Raw genomic sequence first — 19,128 nt, forward strand, 5'->3', positions numbered from 1 at the left:
TGTGCTGGTAGCTAGGCCTTGCTTTAAGCCCCTTTGTAGGAACTCTAAGATCTTTGATATGGGTACCTTTCCCTTTGTACTAGCCTTTGATACTGAAAGGAACTTTCTCCAGACCCTCCCATACTGTGTAGTGGTTATCGGCTTCCTGCTTCGTAGTAGCGTGGATACTAAATTTTGTGAGAAGCCTCTGTTAATTAATAGAGCCCTTTCAAATTCCAGACCGTCATATGTAGGTTCTCCGCCTGAGGGTGCAGTACTGGGCCCTGGGAGAGTAAGTTCGGAATATCCAGGAGGACCCAAGGATCAGAGATGGACATTCTCCTCAGCCAAGAGAACCACATCCTTCTCGGCCAGAAGGGGCTAATAATATTACTCCCGCTTTGTCCTCCCGAATCTTCCTCAGAACTGAAGGAATTAAGACTATTGGTGGGAATGCATATGCAAGGGGGAAGTGCCAGGGGATCATAAGGGCATCCAGGGCTATCGGGTCCCCGGATGGGTCTATGGAACAGAATGTTTTCACTTTCCGATTCGTTTTGTTGGCGAATAGGTCTATGTTGGGTTTCCCCATAGCTTTGCGACCTGATTGAAAACTTCCTGGTTCAGCTCCCATTCGCCCTGTCTCAGCTGTGTCCAACTTAAAAAGTCTGCCATCACATTGTCTGACCCTTTTATGTGTAGTGCTGTTAGTGAGCCTAGGTTCCCTTCTGCCAAGTGGCAAATTGACTGTCACGTCCATAAGGGTACGGGATCTCGTGCCCCCCAGATGATTTAAGTAAGCCACTACAGTGCTGTTGTCGGAGAACACTCTTACGTGGTGGCCTCTGAGGGGTTTTAGAAAAAACAGGTCGCGCTTCACCGCTAATAGCTCCTTCATATTCGAGGAGGCTGCCTTTTCGTTTTCTGTCCAGGCTCCCTGTGCTACCTGGTTGTCCCAGTGAGCTCCCCCCCCCTTGGGGCTTGCGTCTGTAGTAAGGATCTGAGAGACCGGTATCACCCAAGGAACCCCCCTGGATAGGTTTTGTCCACCACTGTAGAGAGCGAACTGTTACGGGTGAGATGTTTAACCGCCCTTCTAAATTTCAGTGAAGAGAAATTTCTGCCTCTAGTATCTCCCACTGGAGATCTCTTGTATGAGCTTGAGCCCACTGGACTGATGGCAGGCAGGCTGTCACTGAGCTGAGCAAGGACATGGCCTTCCTGAGTGTCATTAGTGTCCGTGTTATTGCACCTCTTGCTAGCTGCTCTTATGTGTAGCCTTTTCCCTTCGGGGAGGCGGCACTCCTGCCTGATGGAATCTATGGTTATGCCCAAATATTCTTGCACCTGGCTCGGAATTAACCGCGATTTCGGTAGGTTCAGCAGCCAACCTAGATTGGATAAAGATTCCATAGTCTGGTTCAACTGGTCTCTGCAATGGCTGGTGGAGTTGCCTACTACTAGGAAGTCGTCCAAGTATGGGACTATTAGTACGTCCTGTTCTCTCAAGTGTGCCATAACTTCCAATATGATTTTCGTAAATACTCTCGGGGCAATTGCTAGCCCGAATGGGAGGGCTTTGAATTGGTAATGCTTTATTTCTCCCCCTATTGTGACTGCTATTCTGAGAAACCGGCGGTAGTCCATGTGTATGGGGACGTGATAGTACGCGTCTTTTAAGTCGAGTACTGCCATGTAACAAGCTGGAAACAATATCTTTACTGCAGATTTTATTGTCTCCATCTTGAATGGGAGGAATCACTAGGCATTTGTTTAACCTTTTCAGGTTCACTATCGTCCTGAACGTCCCATCTGGTTTCTTTCGCAAGAAGATAGGGGAATAGAAACCTTCTCCTTTTTCTTGGTGTGGAACCTCCTGCAACACTGCCTTCTCCACCAGGGTCTGAAACTCCTGTTGTACTGCAACTTGCTCTTTTGTCAACTGCCTCTGTGGGGTCACTATGAAAGAGGGTTTGGGTGGTGAGGTGTGGAATCTTAAATTGAGCTCTGTTTCTATGATGCTTAGGATCCGGGAACTGCTTGATATCTTTTCCCAGGTTGGGAAGAAGAGACTCAATCTTCCCCCTACCTGGGAGACACCTTCATTGGGGTTGCTTTTTGCCTGCTGGTTTCCCGAACATGAACCCCTTCCCTTTGCCTCTTCTATCTTCCCACTTGTCCTGGGAGTTTTTTGGCGGTTTCCTCTGGATAAATTTCCTGCTCAGAAAACATTTGAAGGGGAAATTGGATGGGTTAGGGAAAGCATTTTTATCCCCCGCTTTCTCGAGTATATCGTCCAGTGTAGGCCCGAAAAGGAATTCCCCTTCACAGGTGATGGAGCATAACTTTGTTTTTGTTTGCAGGTCTCCCGTCCAGCACTTGAGCCATAGAGCCCTTCGTGCTGCGTTCGAGAATGAGGCTGCTCTGGCTGTCAACCTTATTGAATCCGTGGATGCGTCCGCTAGAAATGCCGCTGCTCCTCTCATTAACGGGACTGAGTCCAGGATTGCTCCCCTTGGCGTTTTGTTCTTTAGTTGGTCGTCCAGCAGGTCCAGCCACACCATCAGGGCTCTGGCTGTGCAAGTGGCGGCTATAGCGGGTTTTAGTCTACCTCCGGCTGCCTCCCAGGCTCCTTTTAGGAATGTATCCGCTTTCTTATCCATAGGGTCTTTCAATGTCCCCATGTCCTTGAACGGCAGAAAGAATTTTTTCGAGGCCTTTGCTATGGCTACGTCCACTTTGGGTGCCTTGTCCCAAAACGAGCAGTTTGGCTCCTCAAAGGGGTATTTCCTTTTTGGTGCTAGGAGGCCCTTCTTCTCTGGCCTTTTCCATTCCCTCTGTATGAGCGCCTGGATTTTATCATTCATGGGAAACGACCTCCTTTTCTTCTGTTCCAATCCGCTAAACATGGCATCCTGGATGGTCCTTTTAGGCCTGGTTATCCATCTCTTCTATAGGGAAGCAGCTGCGACCTTCCTCCTCAGAAGACGAGGAGCTAGATGGCGGGCTGTGTCTGATAAAGAAGATCTGCGCTCTCTTTCACTAGGATCTGACTCGGGTTCCTTTCTTTTGGGTTTCTTATGCCTTTTGCTTTTTCCCTGAAGGGGTTTGACAGTGCTTTCTACCAGATGGGCATTTAGGACTCTAAGGTCAGCAGCGAACCCTGGAGATTCCTTGCATATTGTATGTGCAATGCAGGACTGGCAGAGCCTTTTTTCCCATGCCGTGGGGAGCTCCGCCTTATAAAGTCGGTAAATCTTGCGGTTGAATTTCTGTGTACACTTCTTTCCCTATAAGAGAAGGAGGATAGGCCCTAATTACGGCATATACGTTCACATAGTCCACTTACCCGCCAGCCTGAAGGATACCGAATCAGACGTGGGCCCTGGATCCGCACACGGCTTGTCCTTTGGGGCCCCTGCCCCTCCGGACTCCTTGCTGCGTCAGGACTCAGAACTGCTGCTGCCGTGTCGTTGCGACTGCTTTTTCGCCTTTTTACGGTGCTGCTGCGGTGACTTTCGTGGCTGCTGCTGGTGTCTTGTGTCTGAGGACACGTCCAGCAGCTGCTGCTCTTCTGGCTCGGTGCTCATGGCTCCAGTGACAGGCTGCGCTATGCCCCGTCTTTTAAGCCAAACGAGCAAAAGTAAAAATGTGCGCCCCCGGCCAGCTAATTTGCGACGTGTGACGTCGCAATCTCCGCCCCGCGCACAACTGTCGTCCTGTGGTGCATTGCGTGGGCGGCGGCACCTCCCCCGGCCTGTGTGACCTTCACCACTCCCCCGCGCGTGCACACCACCGCCGGCTCCCAGTGGTGCATTGCGTCGGCGCGCGTGGGGGATACCTGCGCCCACTGGCGCTCTCCCACCCCAGTACCTGCTCCGGCCCAGGGCCGCCATCCAGAGGAAGGACGGATCTTCCTCCTGCTGCCGCCTCTCCCCCCCGCACACCCTGGAGGCACCTCGGGTAACCACCCCAGCTGGGGCAGGGGGCTCCCGCTGCCATCCTCCAGACTGGTCGGCCCCGGCATCCGGTAAGTCTGTAGGTTCCCTTATTGGGACAGGAAATGAACTGATGTGGGAGAGAGGTACCGCCTTTTTATCGGTAGGTTTCCTGCCCCCATGGGGCAAATCCCCTCTCTCTCCGTGGTGCCGTCATGGGGGAAGGAGAAAATATGTATTGGTGGTCACTAAGAGATTATTATTAAGGGTATGTGCACACGTTGCGGATTTGCATGTGGAATTTTCTGAGCGGATTCTTCCTCTCTTGGCAGAAATCGCAGTTGAAAATCCGTGCGGATTTGAATGTGTTTTTGAAAGCTAAATAAAGATATATTATTTTACAAAAAAAAAAAAAAGAATTGTGATGTAATTTCCTTGTCCAACCTCTTCTTTTACATTCTCCATTGAAGACAATAATATCACATAACATCTATTCTATTATTTCTAAACAATGTTTTTCGGTAATTCCTTCGTATCCCAGTTAATACTGCACCCACACACACACGATACACCATTTGAAAGTTAAACTTTCTCCCTTCAGCAAAAAAAAAAATAGCCAAACAAACCACACATTCACAATTTTCATCACTAAATACAGTTTAAATATTCATTTTCATAATCCTGCAGAAAGACACAATGACCTGCAGATGGCACCTCAAGCGGAAGACATTTTTTGGCCTCTACTTATCAAAACAATTTATTTATTACCAATCTACTTATATAAATACCTGTCTGTGCTCATCAGCTCATGAAATACATTTACATTTGATCAGCTTGCTTTTTCTGAAATTGTCTGCACCCTGACAACTAATGTGAGAAAAATTTGGATGGATCAAGCTAGTGAGGAAACAATGTTTACACACAAATAAGTGAATATATACACATACAGTATATACACACACAGGACACACCATCTCATTCAAAGAGTTTTCTTTATTTTCATGACTATGAAAATTGTATATTCACTCTGAAGGCATCAAAACTATGAATTAACACATGTGGAATTATATAATTAACTAAAAAGTGTGAAACAACTGAAAATATGTCTTATATTCTAGGTTCTTCAAAGTAGCCACTTTCTGCTTTGATTACTGCTTTGCACACTCTTGGCGTGTGGGCTCCCACGCAATTTTCAAAAGCAGGACAGGGAAAGTCAGCGACGGGGGGCTGATGTTTATAGCCTGGGAAGGGGGTAATACCCACGGATCTTCCTAAGCTATTAATACCAGCTCACAGCTATATGTTTAGCCTTTACTGGCTATTAAAATAGGGCCGCCGCCCCCCCCCCCCCCCCCCCACAAGAAAAAAAAAAATGACGTTGGGTCTCACTATAATTAATAACCAGAAAAGGCCATGAATACAGCTGCGCCAATTCCGACACTTAGTCTCTCTCTTCCCACTTGCCCTGTAGCGGTGGCAAGTGGGGTAATAGTTGTGAGGTTGATGTCACCTTTGTATTGTAATGTGACATCAAGCCCACAGCTTAGTAATGGAGGTGTCAATAAGATTCATTGCTAATCTTATGGTTGTTACATGCTAAATAAAGACACAGCCAGAATAAAGTATTTTAATGAAATAAATCACAACACAGTTTGCCATATTTATTATATGCTTAATCCATGCGACGTCCTCGATCACCGGTACATACCGGCACACATACTCTTCCCTGTTCCGATGTAATTCATTTAATAACGAGTGTCCCATGACGATCTCCAGTGGAGAGCTGTCACATCGGGAGATGTGACCGATCTACAGGACCTCCGATTACACACTGACCGAAGATAATACTCGCACAGTGTAGTTCATCGAAGTTTGTGCTCTCACTTTACGGCACCATGAAATAACAGCTCTGAAGCATCTTTCCTGTAGATCTTTTTGCCATTGCTGCTATTCTTTGGGACATGTATGAATTGACATCCTGGTGTTCCTATTCCACTGGTCAGATTGGTGTGACTGCACTGATGGCCAAAAAGTGATTGAGAGTTCAATTCATACGATCCTACAATCCATCGTTCAAAGCGACGTGGCAGTGCACTTTCACTGGTTAATGACCTGACATGCATTGCTATCATAGGTTGTTAACCCTCTATTGATGACAATTTTTCCTTACATGCATTTTGGGCTATAAATTTTTTCAATTAGGTTTCATAAAAAAATGTTGCATAATTTGCAATTTATAGCCTCTGTATTGCTGACTACAGAATGAATATATGAAAACTTAGTCCATATAATCAAAAGCCTGGCACTTCAAGTCATCAATTTATCAAACACATTCGGACTGATATCAAATTAGCCGAAGAAGCGATCCAGTAAATAATATTTAAAATATTTTTTTTAATAAACAATCTAAAATCAACCATATCAATAAATTTTAAAATAAACAAAATGCCCAGAATAAAAAACAAAACGACTACAGGAGTTAACCGTGAGTCTATCTGGGAGCGTTCTAACAGTGATGCCAGAGATTGTAATTCCTTGGTCTCTCTTTTTGACCACATCAAAGTTCAAAGTTGAATGAGCAGGGAAAAAAGCCTTTATGAGCCAAATGTGGGGGGGGACCACTGTTTCGGCGCTCAGAAGGGAAGGAGCGCCATTTGACTTTTTGAAAGGAAAATTAACTCTAATCGCTAGCGGACACCATGTCGTGTTTGGAGAGCCCCTGTGTGCCTAAACTTCGGCGCTCCCCCCACAAATGACCCCATTTTGGAAACTAGTCCCCCTAAAGAACTTATCTAGATGCATATTGAGCACTTTGAACTCCCAGGTGCTTCACAGAAGTTTATAACGCAGAGCTGTGAAAATTAAAAAAAAAAATTTCCCTCAAAAAATTTTTTAGTGCGCAATTTTTTATTTTCACAACGGTAACAGGAGAAATTGGACCCCAAAAGTTGTTGTCCAGTTTGTCCCGAGTACGCTGGTACCCCATATCTGGGTGGGGACCACTGTTTGGGCACACGTCGGGGCTCGGAAGGGAAGTAGTGACATTTTGAAATGCTAACTTTGATGGAATGGTCTGCGGGCGTCATGTTACATTTGCAGAGCCCCTAAGGTACCTAAACTGTGGAAACACCCCACATGTGACCCGATATTGGAAACTAGTGCCCCAAGGAACTTATGTAGATGTGTGGTGAGCACCTTGAATCCACAAGTGCTTCACAGAAGTTTATAACGCAGAGCCGTGAAAATAAAAAAAATTTTCCTCAAAAAAAATGATTTTTAGCCCGCAATTTTTTATTTTCCCAAGGGTAACAGGAGAAATTAGACCCCCAAAGTTGTTGTGCAATTTTTCCTGAGTACGCTGATACCCCATATGTTGGGGTAAACCATTGTTTGAGCACACGTCAGGGCTTGGAAGGGAGGGAGCACCGTTACACTTTTTGAACGCAAAATTGGCTGGAATCAATAGTGGCACCATGTCACGTTTGGAGACCCCCTGATGTGCCTAAACAGTGGAAACCCCTCAATTCTAACTCCAACCCTAACCACAACACTAACCCCAACACATCCCTAACCCTAATTCCACCCCTAACCATAAGCATAACCCTAATGCCAAGCCTAACCCCAACACATCCCTAACCCTAACCCCAACCGAAAAATAAAAAAAAATATTTTCTTTATTTTATTAGTTGTTCCTACCTATGGGGGTGATAAACGGGGGGGGGGTTATTTACTTTTTATTTTATTTTGATCACTGTAACAGCCAATCAGAGCGATCGTAGCCACGTGGGGGAGAAGACATGCCCCCTGTGGTGAAGTGCAAAGCCCACTGTATCTGCGGGTCGGGTGACCTTTCATTGACCCCAGTCACCCGACCCGCAGGGGGGCTTTGAAGTCATGACGCCACATAGGAGTCACTGGTCATAATGTCACAGGTTTTCATGACGCCTATGTGGCGTCATTGGTCGTTAAGGGGTTAATGCCCATGGACTGGATAGTTCGTCATAGAGATCAGCTGCGCTCACGGGGGGAGCGCAGCTGATGGCGGCCGGGTGTCAGCTGATTATCAAAGCTGACACCTGGCATTATGAGCCAGATGCTGTCACGGACCGCCCCCGACACATTAACCCCTGGCACACTGCGATCAAACATGATCGCAGTGTACCGGGGGATAGAGAAGAATCACGCAGGGAGGGGGTTCCCTGCGTGCTTCCCTGAGACCCACGGAACAACGCGATGTGCTCGCGTTGTTCCGAGGGACTCCTCCCTGCAGGCCCCCGGATCTAAGATGGCCGTAGGGGCCTTTCAAGTCCTGCAGGGAGGTGGCTTCTCAGCGCCTGCTGAGAGCAGACGCTGAGAAGCCTCCTACACTGCCTGTCAGATCGCTGATCTGACACAGTGCTGTGCTGTTCCCTAATAAAAAAAATTTTTTGTAAATAAAAAAAAAAACAAACAATAAAAATACACATTTAGTATCGCCACGTCAGTAACAACCCGCCCTATAAAACTGTCCGACTAGTTAACCCCTTTAAGGAACCCCTTAAAAAAAAAAAAAAAAAAAAAAATGCTTTATCATACCGCCTAACAAAAAGTGCAATAACACGTGATCAAAAAGACGGATATAAATAAAACGTCATCTTGTCCCGCAAAAAACGAGCTGCCACAGTCATCAGCGAAAAAATTAAAAAGTTATAGCTCGCAGAATAAAGCGAGGCAAGAATAGTTTAAATAAAATTGTTTTTATTGTATAAAAGCGCCAAAGCATAAAAAAAAATTATCTAAGTCGCGGTGATCGCATTAAAATGCCGACGCCATCTAACCTCAGGATAGATGGCCTCGGCATTCCGGGCAGTCTCCACCCTGGCCCGCCCCTCTGTGAGCTGTGATTGGCTGTTCAATTCAGAACAGCCAATCACAGCGATTCTCTTTGCTTCAGCCAGATTGGCTGAAACAACAGGAACCTAGGCTAGGATCGAGTACCAACGCCAGGCACCGGAGAAAAGCACCCAGATTGACGCGATCGCCGATCTAATCGATCGTGCCAATCGCAGGGCATAGTGGCGCAACAGCGCCGCTGTGCCCTGCCGGTACCGGCCCGGTGCTGTAATAGCACCGATCCTAGGCCAGAGCCTAGGACAGGCCGAGCAGGGCCTGCAGGAAGTGGTTGGCGCGATCGATTAGATCGGCGATCGCGCCAGCCACAGGGCACAGCTGCGGTCACGCTGTGACCGCTCTGTGCCCTGCCGATGACCTGGCCATGACCTGCCTAGGAATCGGAGCTGTGATCTCCGATCCTAGGCAGTTACCATGGTCACCAGGCAGAGCAGGGATTGGTGGGATCGATGTAATCATTCGATCCCACCAATGACAGGTCACAGCAGCGACGTGACCACCCTGTGACCTGCCCCTGACCTGTCTGCAGGGGTCCTCACTCTAGCTGATGATTCCTGCAGAGAGGTCGGACGCAGCAAGAGCTCCTGTGCTGGGTTTTGTGGTGCCACAGCTTGTAGCATCACAATCCCTGCAGAAGAAAGAAGAAAACTACAACTGTAAGTGCTAATTGATCCCTGATCCCCTGCCCAATCTATCTTCATCCCCCCCTCCACCCCCTCCACCCCACTTTTGCGCCACCTCCGTGCGCAGTCGCCGAGCGTTGATCGGTGATACAGTTCACCGATCAACACTCGTGCTCGCTTTTTTTTTCCTTAGCCCCCTTTGCGCCACTTTCGTACACACATCCCGCAGCCGCAAAAGTTGGATAAGTGACACGTCACTTATACAAGTTTGTGCCTGCCGTTTTTCATTTTTTTCACCCCCTTTTGTTCCACCTAACTGTTGATCCCTGCCCAATCTCTCTTCATCCACCCCAATCCCCCCATCCCCCTTTTTTTACCCCCCTCCACTTTTGCTCCACCTCCGTGCGCAGCCGCCGAGCGTTGATCGGTGACGCAGTTCATCGATCAACACTCGTGCTCGCTTTTTTTCCTTAGCCCCCTTTGCACCACCTCCGTACACACATCCCGCAGCCGCAAAAGTTGGATAAGTGACACACATCACTCATCCAAGCTTGTGCCTGCCGTTTTTCATTTTTTTCACCCCCCTTTGTGCCACCTAACTACAACCCTAAGTGTTGATCCCTGCCCAATCTCTCTTCATCCACCCCAAAACCCCCATTCCCCTTGCCCCTATTTTTACCCCCCTCCACCCCACTTTTGCGCCACCTCCGTGTGCAGCCACGCAGCTAAATTTTGATAAGTGACGCCGTTCACTTATCAGATATGCTGTTTTAGACTTTTTTGTTCCACAGGTATTTTGCTCCCTATTTCCTTTTAGCTTTTTCTTACAGGATAGTGTGCACCAATCACTAGCCCCCCCACCACCACCACATACACAGTTATAAAGTACACCCAAGCACCATATTTACACGAAAAAATGTCCCACCCATCACGTTCCTCCCAACAGCGCTATTCAATGGAGGAGGCATATTCTTACCTTGCCTCCGACACTGATAGCGATGATGACGATCCGACTTTTCTTTATTTTTCGGATTCTTCATCCTCTTCCCCCCCTCCTCATCATCCTCCTCGGGTCCTGCGGAACCGCCACGCAGACGCTCCAGGACAGAAGATGAGGCAGCGCTCACCATGCTCGCAGCTGATTCAGCAGACCCTGTGTGGACCTCGCCCCCCCGAAAGTTACGAGCCACTGATTCCTGATTTTGTGGCAGAATCAGGAATCAAGTTTGACACCACCGGCCTCACAGAAATTGACTTTTTCAAAGTCTTTTTCTCTGAGGATTTTGTTAACCTCATGGTGGAGCAAACTAATTTGTACGCTCAGCAATTTTTGGAGCAAAACCCGCGTTCAACCTATACTAACTGGTCTCCTGTGGACGCAGTTGAAATGATGCAGTTTTGGGGCCTGGTCCTCCACATGGGTATCTGTTATGATTGAGTCACCGAGGAGGAAAAAACAAAACAAGCTCAGCCCAGAAAATCAGAGAGGTTGGAAACTAGCGGATTACAGACCCCTAATCCTATCACACAACTAGTAGTAGCCGTGGAATGTTCCTACGGTGATCCTAGACACCTCGTCACAGCCGGAGATCTAAATAAGCCTAAAGAGAGAAAAGGGAAAAACTGACTGCCCCAGAGCAGACCCCAAAGCAATAGGCAGCCCCCAACAAATAATGACGGTGAAATAAGATGAAAACACTAACACAGATAGAAAGATAGGTTGAGCAAACGATGGGGCCCAAGCTAACTAAAAAGGACAGGACAGAAAAGCTGCTGTCTGCAATCCGATAAAACCCTGCTAAAAATATTACCAACACAACTGATAAGCAAAAAGGACCCTGAAGTCACTAGACTTCAAACCCTATATTAGCACTCAGAATATTCTGAAAGCAGAGCAAAAGAGAACACTGATCAAGGAATAAGAATACAGCACACCCCCGGCCGGGGATGGCTGAACTCAAAAAACAAGGTAAACAAAACCAAAACTACTAAGTTCAATAGCAGAGCAAAAACTTATCTTTCGGAAGCAGGAATCAGACTGGTCTCCAAGAATCCAGCAGAGAAATCACCAGCCACTCAGAAGGGCGTCGTTTGCCTTATATCCAGTCTGAAGTTCCCGATACCCAGTCACAATCCACCTGATCAGGTGTTTGGTTTCTTTCATCCAAATCAGCCTCACTACCTTCCTTCACCAGAAGAGGGAGATCCTCGGACACAAAAGGTGAATGAACAGATGAGCTCACAACAGGTGTCCTGAAGAAGCCTGAAATTCAGAAATATTGGAGTGTTGATATTTTATACAACACTCCAGTGTTCCGAATGGTCATGGTCCGGACGCGTTTTCAGGCCTTCCACAAGTTTATGCATTATAACGATAATGCACAGTATCCCACACGAGATGACCCCAACTTTGACCGTCTGTTCAAAGTTCGGCCTGTCATCGAACACTTCAACAAAAAGTTTGCTGAAGTGTACGTGCCCCAAAGGAACATCTGCGTGGATGAGTCCTTGGTCCATTTTAAGGGCAGGCTCAGATTCCGTCAATACCTGCCCAGTAAGAGGGCCAGGTACGGAATCAAACTCTATAAGCTGTGTGAGAGTACCTCAGGGAACACCCACAGGTTTAGAGTGTACGAAGGAAAGGACACCAGGATTGAACCCCGAGTGTCCTCCTGACCTGGGAGTGAGTGGGAAAATTGTGTGGGATTTGGTGCACCCACTGCTGGATAAAGGTTATCACCTCTACACTGATAACTTTTATACCAGTGTCCCACTCTACAAAGCCCTCTTTGCGCGAGGTACCGCAGCTTGCGGTACTGTCCGCAAAAATCAGAGAGGCCTCCCGAAGACGCTACTTGGGCAGATGCTCCAAAAAGGTGAGAGCAGGGCCCAATGTAGCAACCACCTGCTGGTGGTCAAGTACAAGAGGGATGTCCATCTCTTGACCATCATACATGGTGATGGCAGCGCCCTCAGCACTGTACGGGGTACCTCTACACAGGTCTGCAAACCTGAAAGTGTGCTGGGGTACAATAAAAACATGGGGGGGCGTTGATCGCTCCGATCAACTCCTCCAACCGTACAATGCTTTGAGAGAGGCCAAGGCGTGGTACAAAAAGCTGGCCGTGCACATCGTCCAATTGGCAATGCTCAACGCATTCCTATTGTCACAATGTGCATGCCCCAGCGATACGTCGTACCTTGAGTTCCAGGAGGTAGTGGTTAAGGCCCTGATGTTTGGCACTCTGGAAGGAGCGGGCCCCAGTACTTCTGGAACTGAAGGTGCTCGTATTGTACCAGGTCAGCATTTCCCGGGGGAGGTCCCGCAAACTGGAAAAAGAGGTAAATCGCAAAAAAGGTGCCGAGTGTGTTACAAAAACGGAATACGCAAGGACACCATTTATCAATGCGACACCTGCCCCAAAAAACCTGGCCTGCTTCAAAAAGTACCACACCTCAATAAACTACTAAATTACTTTACCGGAAACATTAGATTAGTTGGGGCACATCTAGATAAGTTCCTTGGGGGTCTAGTTTCCAAAACAATGTCACTTGTGGGTTTTTGTTTTTTTACTGTTTAGGCACATCAGGGGCTCTGCAAATGGAAAATGATGCCCGCAGACCATTCCATCTAAGTCTGCATTCCAAAACGTCACTCCCTTCCGATCCCCGACGTGTGCCTAAACAGTTTTTTCCCACATATGGGGTACCAGCGTACTCAGGACAAATTGGACAACAACTTTTGAGGTCCAATTTCTCCTGTTACGCTTGGGAAAATTAAAAATTTGGGACTAAATGATCATTTTAGTGGGCACAAAATAGGATTTTTTATTTTCACGCCTGGGCAGTATAAACTTTAGTGAAACACTTGGGGCTTCAAAGTTCTCACCACATATCTAGATAAGTTCCTTAGGGGGTCTAGTTTCCAAAATTGGGTCACTTGTGGGGGGTTTCTACTGTTTAACCACATCAGGGGCTCTTCAAATGGAACATGACGCCCGCAGACCATTCCATCAAAGTCTGCATTCCAAAGCGTCACTACTTCCCTTCTGAGCCCCAATGTGTGCCCAAACAGTAGTTTTCCCCCACATATGGGGTACCAGCGTACTCAGGACAAATTGGACAACAACTTTTGGGGTCCAATTTCTCCTGTTACGCTTGGGAAAATTAAAAATTGGGACTAAACGATCATTTTTGTGGGCACAAAATAGGATTTTTTATTTTCACGCCTGGGCAGTATAAACTTTAGTGAAACACTTGGGGGTTCAAAGTTCTCACCACACATCTAGAAAAGTTCCTTAGGGGGTCTAGTTTCCAAAATGGGGTCACTTGTGGGGGGTTTCCACTGTTTGGGCACATTGGGGGCTCGTCAAACGTAACACGGCGTCCAATCTCAATTCCAGCCAATTTTAGGTTGAAACGGCACTGCTTCCCTTCCGAGCCCTGCCGTGCGCCTAAACAGTGGTCCCCCACATATAGGGTATCAGCGTAATCAGGACAAATTGGACAACAACTTTTGTGGTCCAATCTCTCCTGTTACCCTTGGGAAAATTAAAAATTTGTTGCTAACACATCATTTTTGTGACTAAAAAGTTAAATGTTAATTTTTTTCCTTCCATGTTGCTTTTGCTCCTGTGAAGCGCCTGAATGGTTAATCTTCTTGAATGTAGTTTTGAGTAGCTTGAGGGGTGCAGTTTTTAGAATGGTGTCACTTTTGGGTATTTTCTGTCATATAGACCCCTCAAAGTGACTTCAAATGTTAGGTGGTTCATAAAAAAAATGGTTTGTAAATTTTGTTGTAAAAATGAGAAATAGCTGGTCAACTTTTAACCCTTATGACTTCCTAACAAAAAAAATGTTGTTTCCAAAATTGTGCTGATGTAAACTAGACATGTGGGAAATGTTATAAATTAACTATTTTGTGTCACGTAACTCTCTGGTTTAAGGGCATAAATATTTAAAGTATGAAAATAGCAAAATTTTCTAAATTTTCGCCATATTTCCGTTTTTTTCATAAATAAAGGCAAGTTATAGCAAAGAAATGTTATCACTAAAGTGAAGTAAAATATGTCATGAGAAATCAGTCTCAGAATCGCCTAGAATCGTTGAAGCGTTCCAGAGTTATTACCTCATAAAGGGACAGTGGTCAGAATTGTAAAAATTGGCCCGGGAGTTAACGTGCAAACCACCCTTGGTAGTGAAGGGGTTAAAACTGCAGCGTGTCACTTTTGTGCAGTTCTGCAGCAGTTTTTCATCTGCTCCATTATAGAAATCTGCAGGGGAAATCCGCACAAAAACTGCACTAAAACTGCAGGTAAAACGCAGGTCATTTTAATTGCAGATTTAGAAAAAATCTGCGCAGAAAATTCCACAGCAGAATCTGCACCGTATGCACTCACCCTATGACGACACTCGGCTCACGCTCGCAGCAGAGTGTCATTTCCATATAGCACTCACATGAGAGAATCATTGGATGCTACTCGCCGGTGTGAGCGAACTCCTAAATACATACACGTGATATTAAGAAATAAATACATTTTACCCAAAAAGATGGACAATCCACAGAGCATACTTCATCATAGCAGGCAGATGACAGGACAGATATAGGACACATCTTCCTGTAACTACAGTGATTGGGTCGGCCTTGATCACTATAGTTTAATTATGACAATCTGACAGCATGTAAATGACACCATCGCTGGGGAGGAGGTGGCACACCAGCATCACAGGGAATCGATGGGTTATCATGACAGCACTGGGATAAAGGCCTCAACAGTTGCCATGTTTGTCCTCCTATGAATCTCCACCACAAGCTGGGCTTCATAGGAGAACCATGATTTCCAGATTTACCACAGTACATACAGTTATTTAGATCATTCTTCATAAGGCACCATTTACACGGTGTATCTAGTGGGTGACATCACCGGATTAGCTCCAGAGCCAGTAATTATTGTTGGTGCATAGAATTGACTTTTAGACAGTAGTGATTCAACCCCTTGCGAAAGCGGGCAAGCGAAACATGCAACCAGGTGGTGGGCATCACACGAAGCACATGTGGATTTTTAAATATCTTGTGATCCTGCCCTGGCACTTTGGGTTAGGCCTGTTTCACACTTCCGTTTTTTCAAATCCGTCAAAATCCGTTGTTTTCCGTAAAAAAACGGATCCGCCATTTTTTGCAGGATCCGTTTTTTTTGTCCCATAGACTTCCATTACGGTTACCGCGGATCCGTCAAAAAAACGGATCCGTTTTTAAAAAAACGGATCCGTTTGCATCAGTTTCCGTCAAAAAAACGGAAACGGATCCGTTTGGCGGACACAAAAACGGAAGTGTGAAACAGGCCTTATACATATACATTGGATGCTGTACTATTTGAATAGTGCACTTGCATCTTGTACATCACTATTTCACAGTAAAAGTGATTTTTGAACCATATTTACTACTTTAAGTGCCCTTCTCAATAATTTGCTGCTAGCTCAGATCCATCACTCAAATACTTTAACCCTTTTCTGACCGCTGACGAGATAGTACGTTAGCGGTCAGCCTCCCCTGCCTAGAGGTGGGCTCCGGCGGTGAGCCCACCTCAAAGCCACGACATGTCAGCTGTAACAGCTGACATGTGCCCGCAATAGGCGCAAGCGGAATAGCCATCCGCCTGCGCCTATTAACTAGCTGAATCCCGCTGTCAAGCGCTGACAGCGGGCATTTAACTTGAGCTTCCGGCCGCTGGGCCAGAAGTGAGCTCATCGCCGACCCAGTCACGTGATCGGGGGTCGGCGACGCGTTGCCTGGACAACCAAAGGTCTCAGAGATCTGTATGGTTGTTGCAAGCAGATCGCTTTGAGTGCCCGGTGCTCAAAGCACAGCAGTAAATCTGCTACATATGGGCAATCTGCTCATCACCCATATGTAGCAGAGCCGATTGGGTTGTGCATGCTTCAAGCCTCCTATGGAGGCTATTGAAGCATGCCAAAAGTAAAAAAAAAAAAAAAAAATATTAAAGAAGCCTAAAAGTTCAAGTCACCCCCCTTTCGCCCCCCCCCCCCCCAAAAAAAAAAAAAACATTGGGTATCACCGCATTCAGAATTGCCCAATCAATAAAAAAAGGCATTAACCCGATCGCTAAATGGCGTAGCGAGAAAAAAAATTAAGTTACGTTTTTTTGGTCGCCGCAACATTTAATTAAGATGCAATGACGGGCGTCAAAAGATCGTATCTGCACAAAAGTGGTATAACTAAAAATGTCATGTCAGCCCGCAAAAAAAAAAGGCCCTCACCCAACCCCAGATCATGAAAAGTGAAGACGCTACGGGTCGCAGAAAATTGGGCTTTTTTTTTTTTTTTTAAGCTAACTTAGGAAAATTTTTCCACCACTTAGATAAAAGAGAACCTAGACGTGTTTGGTGTCTATGAACTCGCAATGACCTGGAGAATCATAATAGCAGGTCAGTTTTAGCATTTAATGAACCTAGCAACAAAGCGAAACAAAAAACAAGTGTGGGATTGCACTTTTTTTTTGCAATTTCACCGCACTTGGAATTTTTTCCGTTTTCGAGTACACGACATGGTAAAACCAATGATGTTGTTCAAAAGTACAACTCGTCCCACAATAAATAAGCCCTCACATGGCCAAAATGATGGAGAAATAAAAGTTATGGCTCTGGGAAGGAGAGGAGCGAAAAACGAAAAAAAAAAAAATGCTCCAGTCATGAAGGGGTTAAAACCACCATAGCTTTTAATGTGATTGTAATGATGTGATCATGTTGTGGCTCCAGTTTTGCAGTATATAGTGTAAGTGATCCAATGAATGTAGAGAATCTGAGAGCAGCATATTGCAGGGCCAGAGACCCTGATTCCAGAGATGTGTCACTTACTGTGAGCTGCTTAGCGTAGATTTAATAAAGTCAGTGTTTTATCAGCAGATCTTCACTAGAGGACTAATAAACCTGCTTCCATGTGGTCCTGCATATTCCCATCCCCCACTGATTGGCAGCGTTCTGCCTATGCACAGTGCACAGAGAACAGCTTGATCAAAACGAAAACAAGCAGCCCAGTAAGGGACAACACTGGATTAAGGATCTTTCATCATGCTGCTCTTGGATGACTTGGCAAAAACCTGGAGATAAGATTCCTTTCAAGTCACAGGGACATAAAAAATAAAAACAACTTTAAAAATGTTTCAAAAGTTATAACAAATAAAAAAAACACATTTGTGTATAAATAAACCGTTCATATGTTAAATGCCAAAGTGGGAAGGTGTAACTCCAGAATGGCCACGCCGATGTCAGCTCGGGGCGAAGAACCCACCCAGGGCCACCAGTGGAAGGAGGAAAAGAGGCTCAAACCAGGAGTTGGTTCTTTCCAAATTGTGGAGGGGTTTTTCCACTGTTTAACTATAAAAACCCGCCACCTTCGGCGCAGTGGTAACGGCCTGACGTGGCCAATTCCATTCCCCCATCATATACCGCACACTGAACCCTGGGCACACAAGGCGGAATCACTGCGGCACTGTGTCCGTACAAGCCCAGCTCTCAGGCGCCCATGCGGCCAGGGAAGAAAAAACCATGGAAGACAATAAGGGCTAAACATGGTGGAGAGCTGCAGGGTGCGAACAGGACGGCTCACAGCTGAGGACACGGCGCCAGCCGCACAGGCCCGGACCAGGTCGCAGACAAGCAGAGCCGCCCGCCCTCTATGGCTGTGTCCCTATGGCACAGCGGACGGCGAGCGCCCTCACACGCCCGGAGGCCAGCAAACACCACAGCGGTGACGGCGCAGAAGAACCAACAGGAAAGCATGCGAGCCTGACCTCGATCAGTGGAGCGCTCCGCCGCCGTGCCTTCTAGCCACGTTCAGCTTTCCCGCGAAAAGCCCGCTCACTCTCCGCCCACCAGACGCCGCTCACCGGACCACGTGACGCAGACGTATGACGTACTGAGGAAGCCGGGAACTATGCGCAGTAGGTGGTGACAGCGCTGTGTGGTGGTGACAGCGGCGGCTGCCGCGGTGTGAGGGCTGCTATGGGAAGGGCCTACTGCTGGCATAACATGAGAAAGACAGAAAAAAATTGGCTGTATTAACTGATGACTGTGTGAGGAAGCTGCTGCCGTGCAAAGGGGGAGCGCCATTGTGTGAGCGCTGCCACAGTGAGGGGATCTCACAGGGGAAGGGGGGGTGTCGACTTTGCGCACCTGAGGGGAGAGAAGGCCCCAGCAGGGATCAGCTCTCTGGTGCCACCGCTTGCTCCTGGTCAATCAGAGAACTGCACCGAGGACAAATAGTCACCGGAAAGTCTTCTCTTATAGGTACGAGTTAGGCTGGTTTCGCATTTGCGTATCTGCGTGCATATCTGTAACATGGTGTACACAGGGACATGCATATGGATGTGTACGCATACATCATTTCGCGGGGCACGGTGAATGCAACAGGTTGCATTTTTTGAGGCGTCAAATATGCACAGGCATGCAGACGAGGGCATCAAAAACCGCATTACTGTCTATGGGAACACATTGGTACGCAAGGACGTGTACTTCAGACTGAACATGTCCGGTAAGTTGTTTTCACTTCCACTCCTAATGTGTCTTCCCCCAATGTGTCTGACCCAATCCTCCACTTGACTGCCACTTCCCCTGTAACCACTCCTAGCCTACCTTCACAGCCCAGCTCCCCCCAGGTCCACAATGTAACTCCCTCCCAC

At 46.9% G+C, this 19,128-nt stretch overlaps 1 protein-coding gene across 6 annotated transcripts in view; it reads right to left on the bottom strand.

Moving 5' to 3' along the window:
• LIG1 (DNA ligase 1) overlaps nucleotides 1-18,433 on the bottom strand; it is a 314,922-nt gene extending 296,489 nt beyond the window's left edge. The window contains exon 1 of one of the 6 annotated variants that reach the window (XM_073552127.1): nucleotides 18,241-18,433. The gene's annotated coding sequence lies outside the window, so the exon portion shown is untranslated. Of the gene's footprint in view, nucleotides 1-18,056; nucleotides 18,206-18,240 lie in introns of those variants that run through there. The other 5 variants (XM_073552126.1, XM_073552125.1, XM_073552124.1 and 2 more) reach the window with 5 other exon arrangements.
• Nucleotides 18,434-19,128: the final 695 nt, after the last annotated feature.

The sequence above is a fragment of the Dendrobates tinctorius genome, unplaced genomic scaffold (genome assembly GCF_039654945.1).
Source record: "Dendrobates tinctorius isolate UK_male_01 unplaced genomic scaffold, ASM3965494v1 ptg000184l, whole genome shotgun sequence".
Lineage (NCBI taxonomy): Eukaryota > Metazoa > Chordata > Amphibia > Anura > Dendrobatidae > Dendrobates > Dendrobates tinctorius.